This window comes from Sphaerodactylus townsendi, linkage group LG04 (genome assembly GCF_021028975.2).
Source record: "Sphaerodactylus townsendi isolate TG3544 linkage group LG04, MPM_Stown_v2.3, whole genome shotgun sequence".
Taxonomy (NCBI): domain Eukaryota; kingdom Metazoa; phylum Chordata; class Lepidosauria; order Squamata; family Sphaerodactylidae; genus Sphaerodactylus; species Sphaerodactylus townsendi.
The window spans coordinates 347,327-369,303 of NC_059428.1; the positions used below are offsets into that span (position 1 = coordinate 347,327).

The window sequence follows — 21,977 nt, forward strand, 5'->3', positions numbered from 1 at the left end:
GCCCTAGTAGATTCTGGATGCTCCCATTGCCTCATGCGGTCATAAATAGCGGAGGAATTGGGCTTAGAACGCATCCCCCTTGCTAAACCCATCCCATTTACTCAAATGGATGGTAGCCCATTGGGGGGGAGGGACCGGCTCGCTTTAAAACTGAGCCTGTCTTGTTGCGTTGTGCTGAACATTGGGAAAGGCATAGCTTCATTTTGGCTCCGGTGGCTTGCCACCCCATTGTTTTAGGGACGTCTTGGTTGGAAACTCACAATCCCACTGTTTGTTGGGCTCCACGCATTGTACGCTTCACGGATCCACCATGTGGGAGCCACATGCATGAAGGGGACCCGCCCAACGCTGAGGCAGATCCCTTGACTCTGGAGGTTGCTCCGCCTGAATTGCCTGGTGTCCCCAAGCCTTATTGGGATCTCTCCTGGGTGTTTGAAGAAGGGGAGTGTGACCAAGTGCCACCCCATAGAGACACTGATTGTAAAATCAACCTGGTTCCAGGGGCCAAACTCCCGAAAGGAAGGAGTTACAGAATAAGTCCCTCCGAAGAGGTTGAATTGCGCACATTCTTGGATAAGAATATAGCCAGAGGTTTCATTCGCAAGGCAACTAAGAGCACGTATGCTGCGCCCGTTCTTTTTGTGAAGAAGAAAGATGGTTCTTTAAGACTGTGTACCGATTATAGGGGATTAAATGCTGTTTCCATTTCAAATAAATATCCCCTACCCTTGATTAAGGATTTGCTCGACGCCCTGGGATCAGGTCGACTGTTCACAAAATTGGATTTGTGCAAAGCATACTATAAGGTGCAAATAGCAGATGGATTTGAACATCTCACTGCCTTTAATACTAAATTTGGTCAATATGAATACCTCGTAATGCCTTTCAGGTTAAATGGAGCCCCGGGGGCTTTTATGTCGTTAATCAATTATGTCCTTCAAGATTTCCTCTTCAAAGGTGTATACTTGGTGGTATACTTGGACGACGTGCTTATTTATTCTAAAACAGAGAAGGAACATGTCCAGTTAGTTTGCGCTGTGTTACAACGTCTCCTTGATAACTCGCTGTTTGTTAAATTGCCCAAATGTGCTTTCTATCAAACCAAACTAGACTATTTAGGCTATAGGATCTCTGCTGAGGGACTAGAAATGGATCCCGCCAAGATGGCAGCAGTAGTGGAGTGGCAGGGATTTACAGTCTTTTCTTGACTTTGCTAACTTTTATCGTGACTTCATTCCCCAATTTGCTCAAATCACCTTGCCTTTGACTGATCTGTTACGCACCAAAGGCAAGGGGACCATGGCTGCCAAACCAGGAGCCCCTGTTAATTGGTCTCCTGAATGCCAACATGCATTCCAACAGCTAAAAAAAGCCTTCACCACGGAGCCAATCCTGAGACATCCTGATCCCACACTCCCATTCGTGGTTCATGTGGATGCCTCCGACAAAGCCCTAGGGGCCGCACTCCTGCAGAAAAATAAAAATAAACTCGTTCCGTGTGCTTATTTATCAAAGAAATTGTCTGGCCCTGAATTGAATTGGACTGCAGGTGACAAAGAAACAGCAGCTATCAAAGAAGCCCTTAGTTCGTGGAGACATTGGCTTGAAGGGGCTGCTCACCCCTTCCAGGTATGGTCGGATCATAAAAATCTATCCGCCTTGTCCACCCCCACCAAGATGTCCGCAAAACAGTTACGGTGGGCGGACTTCTTCTTGAGGTTCAATTTCATCGTCCAATTTTTTCCCTGGGAAAACTAACAGACTGGCAGACGCGCTCTCCCACCTTCCGAAGGGGGAGGATCTATCTTTACGCACCATTCCACGCACAGTTTTCACACTGGCACAATTGGGATTGGCAGTCACTAGATCCCAAACGAAACCTGATCTCACTCCACCTCCCATACATCCCTCCACCCATCCTGACACTGTCACACCTTTCATGCAACTCCTCTAGGAGGCGGGGAGTCCAGGATGACGTTGATCCTAAGTTGGTTCTGAGGGATGGAGTTTGGAGGAGGGGTGACTGTTGGTACATTCCGCCCTCTCTCTGCAGGAATGTGCTGGTGGCGGGCCATGATGCCAAGCCGGCGGGACATTTCGGATTTTAAAAATCTCTACACCTTTTACGCAGACAGTTCTCGTGGCGCTCGATGCGCAAAGACATGGTGTCCTAAATGTGCGGAGGCCAAACCAATCGTGTCCTAAATGTGCGGAGGCCAAACCAATTGTGGGGAACAACATGGTCTGTTACAACCAATCCCTCCCGCTACCAACCCATGGCAAATCATATCAATGGACTCCATCACGGATCTCCGGAAGAGCCATGGCAACACGGTATTGTGGGTAGTTGTGGATCTGTTCTCCAAGCAAGCACATTTTATACCGTGCCCCACCATTCCACCAGCCCCCAAGTTGGCAAAATTGTTCGTGCAACATGTCTACCGTTTGCATTCCGCCCCAGCTAAAGTAATTTCAGACCGCGGGTCCCAGTTCATATCGAAGTTCTGGAAAGCGTTTTTGAGGTTGTTGGGAGTCGAACCTGCGGTGGCCGCCTCGTACCACGTGCAAACTGACGGCCAGTCGGAACGCACGAACAGAACATTGGAACAATATTTGCATTGCTACACAAACTACCACCAGAACAACTGGACTGACTTGTTGCCTTTTGCGGAATATGCCTATAATAATGCTGTTCATAGCAGCACAAAAAAAAGCCCTTTGAAGTGGTCACAGGACGTTCCTTTCCCCCATTTCCCCTGTTGGGGCCCCAGCCGCTTCAACCTCCGGAATTCAATGAATGGATACAAACGCTGATAAAGGGTTGGGACTCCATCAATTCCAGCCTTCGTCAAGCGCAGGAGTCCCAAAAAGCGCAAGCTGACAAATATCGTGTAGAGTTCCCCTTAAAAGTTGGGGAATGGGTTTATTTGTCCACTAAGAATCTTAGAGACGAGCACAAATATTCCAAGCAAGGCAAGAAATTCATTGGGCCTTTCAGGATTGTACAGGTTATCAATGATGTTAGCGCTAGACTTGAGTTGCCTAATTCATTAAGCAATATTCATCCCGTTTTTCATTCCAGCTTGCTCAAACGGGCTCCAGATTCCGATGCCTGGCACGGCCCTCCGGAACGCCACCCTCCAGTTCTGATTGATGGACACAAACATTATGAGATTGATGCTGTTCTGGATTCCCGCTTATCTCGGAATTGTCTGCAATACCTTGTGTCTTGGGTGGGATACCAATCAGGCCATAATCAATGGGTCAATGCCACTGATGTTATTGCTCCTTCTTTAATTTCATAAAGCTTTTCCTTTCAAACCGGGGCGGGGGGGGAAGGTTTCATAAGGGAGGCGGAGTGTAAGGTTGCTGCTTAACCTTGGAAGATTTCCTCTGCCAAGGCTGGCGCGCAGCCCAGATTTGGGGAGTGTTTTCGGTATCTATAGGTTCCAGCTTCTGTATCTTCTGTTTCTCCTGTGTGTCTATGTGAAACTGTTTCAATGTAGTTTTCGGCTGGGAATTACAGGTGTGTTTATCTAACTTTGGCGGGAACTGGGAGGGGAGCCCGTAAAAGCGGCTGCTCAAGTGCTGGGAGGCCAGTTCCCGCATTGCTTGTGATTGACTTAGAATGCCAGATCAATAAAGAACTCAAATGTTATTGTCGAAGGCTTTCACGGCCGGAATCACTTGGGTGCTGTGTGGTTTCCGGGCTGTATGGCCGTGTTCTAGCAGCATTCTCTCCTGACGTTTCGCCTGCATCTGTGGCTGGCACCTTCAGAGGATCTGATGTTGGGAAAGCAAGTGGAGTATATATCTGTTGGAGTGTCCAGGGTGGGTGGAGAAACCTTGTCTGTGAGTAACAAAGAAGGCAACCAGGTCAATAGTTGAGGGCATCTGAATAGAAGTATGAGTAACAATGAAGACTATAGCATCGGCGTAACACTGGAGATAGCAAGGTCACTGGTGGGAGCATCTGAATAGAAGTATCCTGGCCGCCAAAAAAAATACCTCGCAAAAAAAATAGTGCCCGGGGATAGTTCTAAAAACAAAAACTCCCCAAATTGCACCCCCAGGGAGGGGAGGAGGGAGAGGGTGCCCTTGTGTACCTCTCTAAGTGGGCGGGGTGAGTGAGCAGGCGGGCAGGCGGTCTGTGAGCAGTAGGAGGCTGGTGGGTGGGGCACAGGGGGGAACGGGCAGCGGGATGTGCCCCCCATGTCACCCCTCGTAAATGGCACTTGGGGCACCAGCTCTCTCTGCCCCCCATCCCACCCCAGCTTTGCCCCTGCCCTTCAATACTGAGACGAGGTTCACAGGCGGAGCTCTTGGCTAAGGTACAGATTCCAAGACTTTGTCTTCTTGTCCTTATGCCAAGTCAGCCTTCCCTGCACGGCTCGTGAGGGGGAAAAGTTTGCCATATGTCATCCCAATTACTCACACATGTTGCTGCTGGTGACTTTTCCAGTAGGAGTTGAGAAACAGTTGAAACGCAGGAAGAGCAAAAGGGGAGAGATGTTGCACAGACGGTCAGGGAAAGTTCTGTCCAGATGCTGGGAAAAGCGGGGGAGGCAGGTTTTAGATTGCACCTTGAGGGTGCTCCTTGGCCTTTACCATAACACTGAAGCTACTTGGCAGAAGAGAATCAGTGGCTTTTCAGACAAACGTTCCAGATCCAGGTGAGCGCAGCAGGGACTCAGAGGAGTCTGCAGGGAAAATGGAGGGGCCTTTGCTAGGGGAGCTCAATGGGGCCAAGCGGGGTGGGTGGGTGGGTGAGACCTCACTCTAGACTTTAGACTTGGGTGGATGGTCTGCTCCACCAGGCCGCCCACTCTTCAGGCAAATATTCCAGACTCTGAGGTGCCACATTCAAGTTTTCAGGAACTCCCTGAAAGAGCAAAAGGGTGGACCTTTGCTAGCCATTTCTGGCACACACAGATGGAGGCCAACCTGAAGATCCTTCCCGGCAGAGAGCCTGTATGCATTCCAGGAGAGGTGCTCCGGCTTTGCCTCCATGGGAAGATCCCTCCCGTACACCCCTACATCAACAGTGATGCCCCACCAGGGACCAGAAAGCAGCCACACTGCTCTGTTGCCAAAAGCCGTCAGCCTCCCAGCTCAAGCACAGGGCACAGCAGCAATAGTATCTCTTGGGCGGGGGGGGGGAGAGGAGAGGAGAGGAGGGGCTGGGTTCTCTGGCAAGGAAAGCAAGAAACCGGAACAGAACGAACACTTTGGGGCTGAGCAGCAGCAAGAGAGGCATCAGGGCTGGATCCTGCCAGGGGAGGGAGGGGGGAATTTGCTTCCCACACACAGCGGTTGAAGGAAGCAGATTAAGTGCCTGGCCAAGGACGGATTCAAGGAGCCAAGTGGAGGGGACAGAGAAAGCTGGGATGCCCAAACTCCTCAGGTGCTCTTGATGGGCTCTGTGAAGCAGGATTGTTTCCGCCACACTCATGGAGGCTGGTGGGGTTGTGGCTCTTTGCAGTACATTTTTGAGAGCAGAGATTTCAGTTGGTCACACAGATGGGAAAAAAGCAGGATGTAAACATTTCACATTAAACTAATTAACCAGCCTCCACTCACCCAGCAAAGAAGCCAGCTCCACACCCGGCATGCTGGAGGCAGCCCCCACAGGCAGGCACAGCCCCTCCTGCTCCGCAGTTCCCACACCAGGAGCCAGAGGCAGAAATGCAGTCAGCAACTGGCCCTGGAAGCCACAAGTGGACACACTGTTGGGAGAGCCAAGAGCAACCTCGGGGTGAGCAAGCAGGCAGCCCCTCCTCTGGCTGGCTGGCACCCCACCCCTCGCCCCAGCTCTCCCCCATCTTGCACCCTTTCTCCAAGGGTGGCTGGGCCATGATTCATATTGCTCACGGCAGCGCTGCAAGGAACTGGCTGCCCTACCCTACAAAGGCAAACAGGCATACCCTGCCTAGCAAGCGCGACTGTTCCCCAATTCTAGCCTCGGCCTGTGGTTTTCCTTGGCTTTCTCTTCAAGTGCTGAGGTCTCACTTCTGGAAACTGGAAGCTGGAAACAATGCCCTTCCCAGATCAACCCTGCTTCAGCACAACATGCCAAAGGAACAGGAGAGGAAAGTGGCTGGCCAGCCTTTTGCACATCAGCAGCAAAAGGACTGTTGTTAGCACAGCAGCTGCAAGGGTGGGGAGGAGAGGGCACCGCAAGAACCACCCTGGCTGAGAGAGGGGAAATGACGGGTGGCTCTCCCCACTACCAAGGAACGGCCCATGGGGCTGGAAAGCCAGGCTGCCCGTTACTCCAAAGAGGACCAACGAGAAGGCGGAAAACTGTCCCAGCTCTGACCAGTGATGCCTTGAGCTGCCCTTACAGGAAGCCAGCGGAATCTGACCGGCCAGGAGCCACCCCGCTCTGTAGACACGCTCCGCATCATGCCGGATCTTGCCTTCCTTTAAGGAGACTTAGGGTGTATATCTTGACTCTGGTAAGAGGCTAAACTCCTAGAAGAGTCACTCCAGGCCGAACAGCCACAGCAAAAACACAGCAAAAACACCACCCCCTTCAGGGATCAATGGCCACATCAGCAGAAGAGAGCAGACAGTCCACAGGTGACGAGGGAGGAGGAATCCTTAAAGGCCAGCTACTGGGCAGCAGCGGTCATGGAAGGTGACACTGGCGGCGCCACTTCAGCTAACCCTGGTTAGTATTGCACAGAAAAAGTGATAGTAAATCCTATGATGGACAATGTAAGATGGAAATATTAATTCACTTTCTGTTTTAATAGCATCTGTTGCCAGCCTTATTTTAATTTTGATCTGAAATTAGCTTTTATTCAATTTTAATTTAAATACATTTTAATTAGATCGGATTAGGTTTTAATTATTATAACTGTTAAACTGTTTGACCTGTTTTAACTGTTTGACTGTTTTTATTGTTTATGTTTTTTAATTGTTTACTCATTTATTAAACAGATTTTATGTACTGTTTATTGCTGTGAGCTGCGCTGAGTCCTTGTGGAGAGAGCGCTATACAAATTGAACTAAATAAATAAATATAATGCTAGAGGACGGAACCTCAGGTCAGAGGTCACCCAATCAGCTATTCTGTCAAGGAAGCCACAGCCCTCGGTTTGCACAACCTCTGTAAACGAGAGGATAAGAACATAAGAACAAAAGAACTAGCCTGCTGGATCAGACCAGAGTCCATCTAGTCCAGCATTCTGCTACTCGCAGTGGCCCACCAGGTGCCTTTGGGAGCTCACATGCAGGAGGTGAAAGCAATGGCCTTCTGCTGCTGCTGCTGCTCCTGAGCACACCTGGTCTGCTAAGGCATTTGCAATCCGAGATCAAGGAGGATCAAGATTGGTAGCCATAAATTGACTTCTCCTCCATAAATCTGTCCAAGCCCTTTTTAAAGCTATCCAGGTTAGTGGCCATCACCACCTCCTGTGGCAGCATATTCCAAACACCAATCACACGTTGCGTGAAGAAGTGTTTCCTTTTATTAGTCCTAATTCTTCCCCCCAGCATTTTCAATGAATGCCCCCTGGTTCTAGGGTATTGTGAGAAAGAGAGAAAAATTTCTCTCTGTCAACATTTTCTACTCCCATGCATAATTTTATAGACTTCCAATCATATCCCCCCCCTCAGGCGTCTCCTCTCCAAACTAAAGAGTCCCAAAGCGGCTGCAGCCTCTCCTCCATAAGGAAGGGGTGCTCCAATCCTTCAATCATCACTCCGTTGCCCTTCTCTGCACTTTTTTCTATCTCTTCTATATCGCTTTTTTTGAGATGTAGGCTTACTCAGGAACTGAACACAGTACTCCAAGTGCAGTCACACCACTGCTTTATATAAGGAGCACGACTAATCCCCTTGCAGTTTTATTATCAACTCCTCTTCCTAATGATCCCCAGCATAGAGTTTGCCTTTTTCACAGCTGCCATACATTGAGTTGACATTCCCATGGAACTATCAACTAAGACGCCTTTAAATCCCTTTCCATGGTCGCAGTGAGCTGATAGCACTGGACTCCCCTGTAAGCGTGTATGTGAAGTTTGGATTTTGTGCCCCTATGTGCATCACTTTACATTTTGCTACATTGAGACTGCATTTTGCCATTTCTTAGCCCACTCACCTAATTTATCAAGGTCCACTTGGAGCTCTTCAAGCAATCCTTTGTGGTTCTTACCAATCTCTACATAATTTGGTATCATCTGCAAACTTAGCCACCCACACTACTCCACCCCTACTTCCAGGTCATTTTATGAATAAGTTAAAGAGCACTGAGATTCCCAAAACGGATCCTTGGGGGACACCACTCCTTACATCTCTCCATTGTGAGAACTTCCCATTTATACCCACCCTTTGTTTCCTGTTCCTCAACCAGTTTTTAATCCATATCTTGTAAACTGATTGGGCGACTGACTTAAATCTAACATTTACAAAAATAAAAAGTTTAAAAGGATTTGTAGACGTTTGTAACGAGGAAAACTACAATTCCCATCATCCTCCCAGCCCTGCTTTCAAGTGCATGCTGGAACTTGTAGTCCTTGCGGCTTCCTTCAAGACTACGTCAATGGGGGTTGCAGGCTTGAGGGGGCACATTTCTGAAGGCACAGTCTCAAAACTTTCAGGGTCTCATCAGGAGACTGCCCTGATGATACCCCCCCAGGTTTGGTGCAGTTTGGTTCGGGGGGCCAAAGTTATGGATCCTCAAAACTGTAGCCCCCATCTCCTATTAGCTCCCATTGGAAACAATGGGGGATGGGGCACCCCCTTTTGGAGTCCATAACTTTGGACTCCTTGAACCAAACCTCACCAAACCTGGGGGCAGCATAAGGACAGTCTCCTGATGATACGCTGAAATTTTGGTGCTGATATGTCTAAAAATGCACCCCCTGCAGGCACCAATTTCCTGGTGCAAAAAAAAATTTGGTCGTGGTGGAGTGGCCACCCATGGGGGGGGGGGGGCATCCAACGCAGGTTTTGTCCAGGGCTACAGTTTGCCTCGTTACGCCTCTGATAAGCGGTCCAGAGTAGGCTGGAGACCCTCCTTAACCCTATGGGACAGAAAGTATTGCCTCTGCTGAATTGGAAGAGCACCTGGCTTAAGGCGGACATGAACAGGAGGCACCTGGGGCACCTGCACGATATTTTCAGTATCCCACACCGTAGGGTCCCCCGCCTGTAGGACCGATTCAGGGATTGCAGCTGCAGGCGGCGGAGCGACCAGTGTCATGACTCCCTTCATTTCAGGGTCTAGGACCAACGAGCAGCCCGCATCCGTAAAGGAAATGGACGCATTCAGCTTGGAAAGGAGATCTCGACCTAAGAGGGAGACATGGCAGTCCTCCATGCTAAGGAAGGAGTGCACTGTCTCAATGGGACCCACAGAAACCTTAGTAGGGGCCAGATGCGGGACTAGTTCCGACTGACCACTAGCCCCAACCACCCGCACCCGTTCTCCCATAGGGGGAAGCGCAACCTTGGAATTTAGGACAGAGTAGGAGGCACCCAGTGTAAAGGTTTCAATGGTGTTGATGGGAAGGGCAGCCGCCTAACCGCATTGTGGTTCAGCTGTTCCCCTATCGTAGCTCAACAACACTGACTTCCTCGCATTTCCAGGTCCCAATGGGTCCCACATAGAATTAGATCTAGGATCACCTCCTCCCCTGGTTGGTTCCACAACCACCATCTGCTCTAAGCCACAGTCATTTAGCATATCCAGGGAATGTTTCTCTCCTTACTATGACCTGAACATGCATTTTTCCAGTTTATGTGGGGATAGTTAAAATAAGCCCATGATACCAATGCATACATTTTGCTTTTGTTGGCCTCTCTAATTTCTTTTTCCATCTCAGAATCCTCTTGTAGCACTTTGGTCAGGGGAGACACATATTCCTACTGTTAAACTATGCTTCACCCTGGTATTGATATCCACAGTGCTTCTGTAGAGGAATCAGCCCCCCTGCATTGTCTATTTTATGTGACACTATGCTCTCTTTGATGTAGAGAGGGCCACCCACCCCCAATACCTTCTGTCCTATCCTTTCTATGTAGAGCCTGTAACCTGGGATAACAGCATCCCACTGGTTCTCCTCATTCCACCATGTCTCTGTGATGCCCACTATAATTTCCAATGTCCTCCTTCAAAACTCTGTACTCCAGCTCCCCATTTTAGGTGAATGCTTCTACTATTAGCATAGAGACATTCTGTATTACTCTGTCTCTGTCCCTAACCTGGGATTTATGTGTTTTGCCCTCTTAGCCTTTTGTAGACACTATCACTTATCACATTGCTATGCTCCTCGCTTGTATGTGGTTGATTTAGAAAAACCTCCCTCTCTGTCTGCATCCCCATGGACTCTGTATTCGGAATCAAGTCACCTCAGCTCCTGTCGGCTTTCCCCAAGGATCAGTTTAAAAGCTGTTCTGCCACCTTTTTAACATTGAGAGCCAGCAGCCTGGTTCCTCTTTGGTTAAGATGAAACCCGTCCCTTTTGTACAGGCCTGCCTTATCCCAAAAGGTTCCCCAGTTCCTGACAAAGCTGAAACCCTCTGCCTTACACCACCTTCTCATCCACATTGAGACCCTGTATCTTGCCTAGCTTTCCTGGCCTATGCTGTGGAACAGGTAGCACTTTGCGAGAATGCCACCTTGGGGGGTCCTGGATTTTAACCTTTTCCTAGCAGCCTAAATTTAGCTTCCAGAACCTCCGGCTACATTTCCCAATGTCATTGGTACCAATGTGGACCACAAACTGCTGACTCCACCCCAGCACTGTCTAACAGCCTATCTAGGCGGCGTGACATCCTCAAGAACCTTCACACCAGGCAGGCAAGTCACCAGCGGTCATCACTCACAAACCCAACTCTCTATATTCCTAATGATCGAATCACTCCACTACAAGCGAGCCCCACCTCCTCGAGGGCAGGGTATCCTCTAGCGCAGAGGATATCTGATCACCAGCTAAGGAAGGGGTCCCATCTAAGGGAGCATCTTCCACCACCTCAGACTGGCACCCTCCGTCCCCCAGACTCTCATTCTCCATGACATCTGAAGAGATGTCACCTTGGGAGTGGGACCCGGCTGTTAGGTCCCTGAAAGCCTCGTTTGTTGCCCTCTCTGCCTCTCTCAGCTTGCCAGGTCTGCCACCTTGGCTTCAAGAGAACGCACACGTTCCTTGAGTGCCAGGAGCTCATTGCAGCGAGGGCACACCCATGACTTCTGCCCTAGTGGCAGATAGTCATACATGTGACACTCAGTGCAAAACACTGGAAAGCCCCCATCCCCCTGCTGGCTTCCTGCCTTCATATCTAATTTTGTTTAGATGTTCAAATATTGATTTTAATTAGTGCCTCTCTGTTATGGTTTCTATACCTTCTACTATCCCTTAAAATATGTTCTTATTTAGTAAATGACTATACGCTAGGGCGCTACAACAATTGGTTCCAGAGACTAACTGAAAGATTTAAAAATGTGAGAAGCCCCACCCCTTCAGCACTAACTGAAAAGATTTACAAATGTGAGAAGCCCCACCCCTTCAGCAGCCTCTCCCAATCAGCAGCCCTAGGACAAGGAGAAAAAAAGAGAAACCCCCTGTTTAAAATACACTGTTTAAAAGATGTGGCTTTGAGAAAAGCCCTCTGTAAAGAAAAATCAGAGCTCCTCAGCCCTTTCTGGCCCACTTCTCAGCCCTTTCTGGCCCACTGCTGTTCTCCACTGCTCCTCTTCTCTGCTGGTTCCAGAGACTAACTGAAAAGATTTAAAAATGTGAGAAGCCCCACCCCTTCAGCACTAACTGAAAAGATTTACAAATGTGAGAAGCCCCACCCCTTCATGATGGCCTGGAGGATATTGGTTCACAGGGATGCCATGAGTGAGAGGTGGTTTGACATCACCCAGCACACACACACACACACACGCATGCACGCCACATGTGTGTGGGAAAGGCCCTTTGGCTGAGAGGCACTGCCAAGGCAATGTCAATCAAGGTATCTTCTGGCCTATCTGGGCTGGAAAACAAGAAACAGGGACACAAAAGGGCAGAAACTCAGACTGATGACAGCCGAGCCACGGCCCACTAGTCTCTTCTGACCACACAGTCAAGGAAACAACCCAGGGACCCAGAAAGATACTCCTTACAGGTCCCAGCTACCTCCGCAGGTGGCTTCCTAAGAGGCTCTCCCTCCACCACAGAGCCACAACAAGGAAATTGCTGGAATGCCAGGACCATAATGCCAAAGGTGCCCAGCAAGCCTGGCTCCTGTGTGACAAAGGGAAGCTCGGGATTCTACCTCCCCTGCCCCCAAATGCTCAGACTCCAACAGCGCCTTTTGAGGCAGGCCGGAATGTGGCTTCTGAGCCCAGAAAGAGTTGCCTCTGGAACGCCTTTCTTCTGACATGGTGTTTTTTCCAGGGCAACATCACAGGCCTCCCCTCAGACTCTGCCAGCCTTTCCCAGGCGGCCACATTTGCTGCACTCCCAACTGTGCCAAAAGACTTCTGGCTTAAGGGCAGAGGGAGCAGGACACAGATGACTTTCAGCTACCTCAAAAGATGGGCGTTTCAGCAATAAGCAGACTTTTTTGTTCACCCCAAAGTGAACTCTCAAGCAGGCTGTAGTGAGTGGCTTCCGGATCAGCAGAGAGAGAATCTGTGAAATGTTACGGTGCTCCAGGCTTTCTGAGCTGAGGCACACAGAGAGACCCCCATCCCCTTGCCCTGGCCCACTCTGGCTTCGGACAAAGTTCCTTGTCAGAATCCCAAAAACTGAGACAAAAGCATGTGTAGAACAGCAGTTTATTCAGTGTAGTGCAGTGTAGTGCAGTGGTGGCGAACCTTTGGCACTCCAGATGTTATGGACTACAATTCCCATCAGCCAATTGGCCATGCTGTCAGGGGCTGATGGGAATTGTAGTCCATAACATCTGGAGTGCCAAAGGTTCACCACCACGGGTGTAGTGGATCTTCTCTGGACAAAGCCAGAACTGACTTTGCCCGTGCAAAACCCAGTAATTAAAACGGCTTGCACCCCCCAGCCTGGGAAAGCATGCTCAAAGTAACTGTGAGGAAGATAACAGTGAAGATGCCCAGCCACTGACCTTGGTCAGCACCTGGAATGTGAAACTACATGCAGAAGACAGTTGAAAGTCAATTCCTCCACCCCCCAGCATATAGAAAGCAGCACAAGCAAACCCCAAAATCTAACAGGTCTCCTGACATTCCGCTCCCTCTAGGGTCCTCCACCCGGCTTGCTTGGACAGGACTGATGAAAAGTTTTAACGAGGCGGGGGGCCTTCACATTTTCAGCAAACACCCATTCGTTCTGCCCAGGTAAACACCCTGTCCAAGAGACCAAATACTGCAAGCAGTTATGATAGAAACGGGAGTCCAAAATAGCAGAGATCTCAAAGTGTTTTTCTCCATTAATCAGCACTGGAGGAGGAGCAGTCATCTCGGAATGCCAAACATCCAGGGAAGTCGTCTTCTTGAGCAGGCTGCAATGAAACACAGGGTGTATTTTATGCAATGCTTTAGGCAAATCCAGTTCAGCAGTGACCTGATTGATCACCCGGACAATTTTAAAAGGTCCAATATATTTCGCGTTTAATTTTGACAGTCTATGAATGTCCCGGAGATTCTTTGTAGACAAGTACACCATGTCTCCCACCACTAGAGGGAAGTCGCGTCTACATTTATTCGCCTGCCGTTTATAAGAGTCTCTAGCTTGCTGGAGAGCCTTCAAAATGGGTGGTCACTGATTAGCAATGGATTGCATCCAGGCCTTAACTTTGGGACCAGGGGCATCCCCAGTTTGCAACAGCCAAGCCACCATCCACCACCTCAAAGGGTGTTTTACCCGTGCTACTATGAACAAAATTGTTGTAAGCATACTTAGCATAGGGCAACAAATCCACCCAATTATCTTGCTGGTAATTCACAAAACATCGAAGGTACTGCTCCAGAGTCTGGTTAGACCTCTCAGATTCCCCATCAGATTGGGGGTGGTAGGCCGAAGAGAGTCCCTGTTCAATACCCAGGAGCTTCATAAATGCCCTCCAAACTTAGACACAAACTGGCTGCCCCGATCGGAAATTATTTTCTTCGGGGCAGAATGGTGCCTATAGATATGCAGCACAAACATACCTGCGAGCTTCTGAGCCATGGGAATGAAGGAACACGGAATGAAATGAGCCTGTTTGGAAAATAAATCCACAACTGTCCAGATCACAGTTTTTCCACGGCTCAGGGGCAAATCCATAATAAAGTCCATAGAAATGACTCTCCAGGGCCCGTCAGGTAATGCAATATCCTGAAGTAAACCGTGGGGCTTTCCTGGAATAGTTTTTGCCCTGGCACAGACAGGGCAACCTTTGATATAAGTCTCAATATCTTTGCACATGGACCGCCACCAAAACTGCCGGCGAAGAAGATGAAGAGTTTTCACAAAGCCAAAATGCCCGGCTGACTTGGAATCATGCCCCTGGTGGAAAATCTGAGAGCGCAGCTGGGGCGGGACATACAGTAATGAACCCCGATGCCAAACACCATCACGCAACTGTAAGCCCTCTCCTCCCTCAGCTGGTGGGACTGGAGACTTGCCCGCCTCTAAGAAGGCAGAGAGGAGGTGGGACGGAGGGGATGCAGGAGCTGGGGGTTCCGCCCCCGATTGCAAACGGGTGACTGCCAAGCCCAAGTGGGTGGGAGACAGAATAGTGCGAGAAAGTGGCAGCTCCACCTTCCGATCTGTCCCTTCTGGCAGGCGGGACAGGGTGTCAGCCAAACGGTTAGTTTTGCCTGGGGAAAAGTGTATAGTGAAACAAAACCGCACGAAAAAATCAGCCCAACCAATCTGCTTAGCAGACAAACGACTGGGGGAGCAAAGTGTGGCAAGTTCTTGTGATCAGTCCAGACCTTGATCAGGTGCTCTGCCCCCTCTAAAAAATGCCTCCAAACTGATAAGACAGTCTTAATGACACAGGTTTCCTTGTCCCACACTGTCCAGTTCAATTCTGCACCTGAAAACATGCGCGAAGCATCAACGTGCACCACAAATGGCAAGGACGGGTTGGGGTGGGCAAAGACAGGCTCAGAGGTGAACGCAGCCTTCAAAGAGTCAAAAGCGCTTTGGCATGCAGAGCTCCAGACCAATGGGGTGCCAGGACGGGCAGCAGCAGGACCCTGTCCCTTGGTGCATAACAAGTCGGTCAGCGGGAGGGACAATGAGGAAAAATGGGGTATAAAGTCACGGTAAAAATTAGCAAAGCCCAAAAATGACTGCAGTTGCTTACGAGTCAGCGGAGGGGGCCACGCCACCACATCAGCTACCTTAGCAGGATCCATTTCTAAACTAGCTGCCGAGACCTGATAACCTAAGAAATCTAATTGAGGTTTGTGGAATTCACACTTGGAGAGCTTTAGGGAGCCGCTGTAAAACCTCACACACCAAGGCAACATGGTACTCCTTGTCCCTGGGAATAAATCAATACGTCATCCAAATACACCACAACACCCTTGAACAGCAAGTCATCCAGAATTCCATTGATCAAACTCTGAAACATGGCAGGGGGCCCAGAGAGCCCAAAAGGCATAATTAAATAATATTGTCCATAACAGGTGTTGAATGCTGTCAGATGCTCATGCCCCTCAGCCATGCGCACTCTGTAATAGGCTTCTCGTAAATCCAGCTTAATAAGAATGCGACCGGTGCTCAAGTTCATCAGTAAGTCTTTAATGAGGGGTAGCAGATACTTATTTGAAGCTGAAACTGCATTCAGACCACGGTAATCAGTGCAGAGACGTAGGGAACCGTCTTTCTTCTTTACAAACAACACTGGGGCAGCGAAACTACTGCTGGCTTTCTGTACAAAGCCTCGGGCTAAGTTGTTATCCAGAAAATCACGCAACGCCGCATCCTCAGCCAGGCTCATGGGGTATAAATGCCCTTTAGGCAATTTAGCACCAGGGATCAACTCAACCTTACAATCGATGTCTCTGTGAGGAGGTATAGAGAATTACATTCCGTTTCCTCAAAGACTTGCCATAAATCCTGGTACAGCGGGGGAATGGTCGAAGCGCCCCCGGTGGTTACTAGCGCACAAGCGAGTCCTTCACCAGACTGCATTAAATGTTCAGGAGGGTCAGGCCCCATATGATCTCCGCAAAGGGGAACAGTAAATGTCAAAATTCGTTGAGACCATTTCACAGTGGGATCATGATCCATGAGCCAAGAGAGCCCCAAAATCACCAGATACTGTGAAATATTAGCGATAACAAAACTGCAACGCTCCCAATGCCCTTCCCAATTTACTAACAGTCTGGGCGTGCGGGATGTAATGGGGCCTCAGCTCATTGGACTACCATCCATCTGGTCAACGATAATGGTTTCCCACAGGAGAATGGGTGTAAGTTCTAACACCTTGACTACACAGGGATGAATCAGACAGTGGAAACAGCCGGTATCAACAAGAGCTTGTACAAACAATTTGGGACAACCAGGGCCACCAGACAGCACAAGAGGGATGACAATGGCCTCAATCACCCGCTCAGTCTTGGTAGCTTCCCAAGGGGTAGACGACACACACCCCTCCGCTCGAGGGATCACTGAACAGGTAACCCCCTTCAGCTGCTTCGCTGATTTAGCCACTGGCGTCTAAGTAGAAGTACTTCACAGGGCAGGCAGCTGCCATGTGCCCCTCGCTCCTGCAGTACAGGAACAGACCGAGACACTGGCGGCGGGCATTTTCCTTTGCCGAGAGTTGGGAGGAGTGGGGCGAGTGGACTTAGAACTGGCAGGGGTCCCCCGGTGAGGGTGGGAGATCAGGGAGTGACTTGACAACGCCCCTAAGGTGGCTTAGGGCAAACGCATCCGTCATCCCTGCAAGCATGATCCATTCCATCAGGGCGTGGGGGCTGTCCTGGACCAAAGCCCAATTAAGCAAGTCAGGGTGAAGGGCTTTTTTTTGAAGACAAAGATCTTAACAGGATCGTCCCAATCAGGTATTTTACTGGCCACTGTGCAGACCTTTTCCACAAATTCCAGGTAGGGCATTTTGCCCTGCCGCATCTCCATCAACTCCTGCTTGGCCTGCTCCCCAACCAACGGACTCTCCAACTGATGATGCAGGGCCATTATGAAATCTTGGAAATTGTGCAATTCACCAGCAGCGCGTTGGAAAAACGCCACATATCAGTTGGCCGCAGTACCATCCAGCATGGACCGCACTTTGTAGACACGTTCAATGTCCGTCAGATATTGTCGCCCATATTGCAGCATGTGGGTATTCACTTGGACCAGAAACACAGGGAGCAGTTCCTGAGACCCATCAAATCTCATGGCCAGTCGGACTCATGGCAAGAATGGGGGGGGAGCCCCATAAGGCACAACGTTCGGAGGGACTCCCCCAGGGGGCCACCAACCGGGGGGATGGTGGGATCAGAGGTGGAACTGGTAGTGGTGCCGGCTGAACTGGTGGCACGGGGGTCCCACTGGAGGCCTGCCAGGAGGGGGCACCGGCACTGGCTGAACTGGGACTGGAGGCACCGGCACTGGCTGTGCCGGCACAGGCAACACAGGTGTTGGAGGAGCCGGAGCTGGTGGAGCTGAAGGGGCCGGGGGAACCCCACCTGCCGGTGGAGTGGCTTGGTCGGGGGGTCCTTGTCCCTGGCGAGCTTGGGCAAGGGCCGCACGTAGGTGTTCCATATCTTGTTCCATGTGCCGCAGAGCCTGGCAGTATTCCTCTCTCTCTGCTTGCCAGGCCCCCTCCGATGCCTGGAGCATATGCCAAGCCTCAGCTTCAGATGCAGTGATCTCTTCCGAAGGGCGATCCCCAAACAACATGTTGCCGGCCAAAGGTGCGGTAGCCCACAAAGCACTGCCCGAATCCAGAGGCTGCAAGTCCCTCTGGCCTTGGCCCCGGCGACAGCACACTATCACTCCTTGTGAGCTGTCTAACAGGGCAGTCATGAAACGATTTATAGAGTCCAGAAAACCACCTGCGGCGGAGGCTCCTCCACCAGGTGGTGGATGGTCTCCCTCAGATGGTTCAGAAGGCTGAGTCAGACGTTCCTGTTAAGTCCGCAGGAATAAACTGCCCATTGTCCATGACTTCAGATGCACCCCCCAGTTGTTCCCCCGCCGAGAACATAGTTGCAAGAAAAGTTTTTGATAAAAGTTGCAAAAATGGAAGGTGAAATTCCAGCTAAGCACAGCAACATGGAATTTGACCAATGGGCAGTTCTGGCTTAATATCAGAATTCCAAAAACTGAGACAAACGCAAGTGTAGAACAGCAGTTTATTCAGTGTAGTGGATCTTCTCTGGACAAAGCCAGAACTGACTCTGCCCGAGCAAAACCCAGTAATTAAAATGGCTTGCACCCCCCAGCCTTGGAAAGCGCGCCCAAAGTAACTGTGTGGAAGATAACAGTGAAGATGCCCAGCCACTGACCTTGGTTAGCACCTGGAATGTGAAACTACATGCAGAAGACAGTTGAAAGTCAGACAGTAATGCATTAACCCATTCCTCCACCCCCCAGCATACAGAAAGCAGCACAAGCAAACCCCAAAATCTAACACGTCTCCTGACATTCCTTCACAATGTCTCACAGGCAAGACCGTCCAAGCCCAGGCAGGCACTGGGGCAACAGGGAGGACGCATCACCCAGGGCCCAGTCCAGGTCCAGCACACTTGCGGCTAGAAGTTCAAGGACCAAAACAGGAGGGCACATCCAGGAAACACCAGTCAGGTCACAGTCCAAGGTCAGAAGTAAATCCAAGAGGCAAAGTCCAAGTCTAGTCTGAAAGTCAAGCACACAAAGTTTGGAGGAGCAGAGCACAGCAGTGAACAAGGGCGGTGGGCAAGCTGCTTTCCCGCTGGTTCACTATGCTCTGGTCACTTTTATCAGAGAGACCCGGCCTGACTCAGCCAAGAGCATGTGCCTCTGCGGCTGCCAACCCTTTTCAAGTTTGATGTTCATTTATGCAACTGCTGCAACGCTGCTCCTCTTCTGAGGAATGAAAGGACCTCTTTTCTCGATGGTGGCAAACCCCAGCCTTTTCTGCTAACTTGCTGGGAATTCAAACAGTCCATTGGTAGACTTACCCTGAAGGGGCCTTCTCCTGGACGGCGACGAGGGCATCCTGATTGTGTGATTTCCCAATCCATACTCAGGGAGGCAGGACTAATTTTGTTGTCACTTCCTGCGTGGACCCATCTTGCTACAGTATTTGACTAGCACAGCAGTATGGAGAAAAAAGGAACTACAATGAGGTAAGTCAACAGGAAGTAACAACCGAAACACATAATCAGCAGTAACAAAACAGATAGAAACATGATAGGAAAACTATTGGCACCTTTCCTAGGAGGACTATGTTGGCTCAAAACGTATCTAAGTGTTCAATAGTCTACTATCTAAAAAAACTCCAAGGGGGGGCAGGATGCCCTCGTCGCTGTCCAGGAGAAGGCCCCTTCAGGGTAAGTCTACCAATGGACCATTCTCCTGGAGGCGACCTCGGGCATCCTGATTGGGACCTCCACGAGCAGTGTCCCGTGTAGGGTGGGTAATTATTCCCCAAAGATGTGTTCTAGTACTCGCCGCCCGAAGGCAGCTTCATTTGTGGCCATGGTATGGAGCCTATAATGTCTGATGGATGAGGTCAGTGAGGACCATGTGGCTGCTTTGCATATGTCTTCTACTGGTATCTGATGGCGGAAGGCCGCATTGGTGGCTGTGTTTCTGGTAGAGTGGGCTGTGATACCAGGGGGTACCGGTAGGTTGGATGCCTTATAGGCCTCTATTATACATGATCGAATGGTGCTACTTATAGCTGCTCAGGACATGGTGGTTCCTAAGTTGGGCATGGACACGTTGATAAAGAGGTTTTCTGTTTGTCTGATGGGCTCAGTTCTTATGATGTAGGCCCTAAGGGCCCTACGAACATCCAATTTGTGCCATAGGAACTCTTTCGGATGAGAGGGAGATGGGAAGAATATAGGTAGAATTACTTCTTGTTTTAGGTGAAACAAGGACCCTACTTTTGGGATGAAGGCGGGGTCCAAGCACATCACGACTCTGTCCTTGTGAAAAACACACAATTGAGAATTTATGGATAATGCATGTAACTCTGATACTCTCCTGGCCGATGTGAGGGCAACTAGGAGGAGAACCTTCATGCGTAGCCATTTCAGGTCGATGGTTTGAATAGGTTCAAATGGAGGCTTTGTGAGTGCATTTAGGACAGTGTTCAGTTTCCACGATGGAAATCTATGCACTACAGGTGCCTGCTTTTGTTTCGCTCCCTTAAGAAACCTTAGAATGTCCGGATGCCGTGATGCTGTCACTCCTTGGAGTCGAGGCCAGACCGTGGTCAAAGCAGCCACCTGACTTCTTAGGGTAGAGCTTCTCAGGCCCCTGTCGAAACCATCCTGCAGGAACTGGAGGATCTGGGAGATCCTAGGCCGAAGAGGGTCAGTTGCGTTCTTCTCTGCCCACTGAATGAAGTTTTTCCAGGATGAGTTATATATTCATATAGTAGATGGTCTTTGTGATGCAATGATAGTATCAGCTACCCGTCTTGAATATCCTTTCCTGGCTAGCAATTCGCATTCAATTTCCAGGCGGTTAGACAAAACCATTGAGGATCTTGGTGGAGAATTGGGCCCTGAAACAGCATGTCTGAAGGTGTGGGAAGAGGAAGAGGTGGGCCGATGGAGAGTTGCAGAATGGAAGAGAACCAGGGCTGTCTGGGCCACCCCAGTGCTACCAGGATGACCTCCGCTTTCTTCTTCCAAATCTTCCTCAAGAGTTTGGGGATTACCGGAATTGGAGGGAAGGCATACAACAGTTCTTTCGGCCATTGTGCAGTCAGGGTGTCGGTGTCCTGTGCCCGAGGGTGGAAGTACCTCGTGAAGAAACACGGAAGTTGGTGGTTCTTCTCCGAAGCGAACAGATCTATCATGGGCTGTGTTATCTGCTGGAAGATAGACAGATGCAACTTCCATTCGGCCTCCAATACTGTCTGGCGACTGAGCCAGTCTGCTTCTATGTTGAGGTTTCCGCTGATGTGCTCTGCTGTCTGAGATGACAGGTGAGACTCCACCCATGTTAGGATTTCTGTCGCTTCTTGATGTAGGTGGAGGGAGCAAGATCCTCCCTGGTTGTTGATGTGAGCATTTGCCGCCACATTGTCCTTATTAATACGTGTTGGTTCTGGACATACAGTTGCAGATGTTGTAGTGCCAAACGGATAGCCTTCATCTCCAGCAGACTGATGGGAAGATGAGCTTCATCTGGTGACCAGGTACCCTGGGCTAGTTGACCTTGACAAGACGCTTCCTACCCTCTCAGGCTGGCGTCTGTGAATACCTGAATCCGATTGTTGTGCAGGAATACTTTGCCCGTAGTCAGATTCTTTTGTTGTGACCACCAGATTACACTGTTCTTGAGTTGACCGGAGAGGATGACAGACCGTTCTTGTTTCCGCATGATTTGCTGTTGGTAGGGTCTCAGGAACCTCTGCAATGTCCTTGCATGGAACCTCCCCCATTGTAGCATGTCGATGACTGATATAAAGAGTCCCAACAGTCTGGCTAGTTGCAGGATAGAGGCCCTTAGTGCTGATATGAACATGGCTACCATCCTGCGAATCTTGGTGATCTTGTCATGGGGGACGAACAACGAATTGTGGATGGTGTCTACCACCGCTCCCAGGTGTTGCATGTGCATGGTAGGTGTTGGAGAACCCTTCTGGAAGTTGATCATGAAGCCACGACGCCTCAGAGTTGTAATAACCGAGGAGAGATCCTGGGAATTCTGTTGTTTGGACGCCGACCTCACGAGGATATCGTCATGGATGCCCTGTTGTCTGAGGGCCGTTAGAGGAGCTAGTAGAATCTTGGTGAAGACCCGGGGGGCTGTGGCCAGTCCAAACGAAAGAGCTTTGAATTGGAAATGTTCGTCCCCCATGGCGAATCTGAGGAGGCTCTGTGACACGGATTGACT

General features: G+C 49.9%; 1 protein-coding gene across 2 annotated transcripts in view; it reads right to left on the reverse strand.

Annotated features, from left to right (window-relative positions):
- Positions 1-21,977, reverse strand: part of SIPA1L3 (signal induced proliferation associated 1 like 3) — a 95,286-nt gene that overhangs the window by 54,206 nt on the left and 19,103 nt on the right. The gene's annotated exons all lie outside the window — the stretch shown is intronic.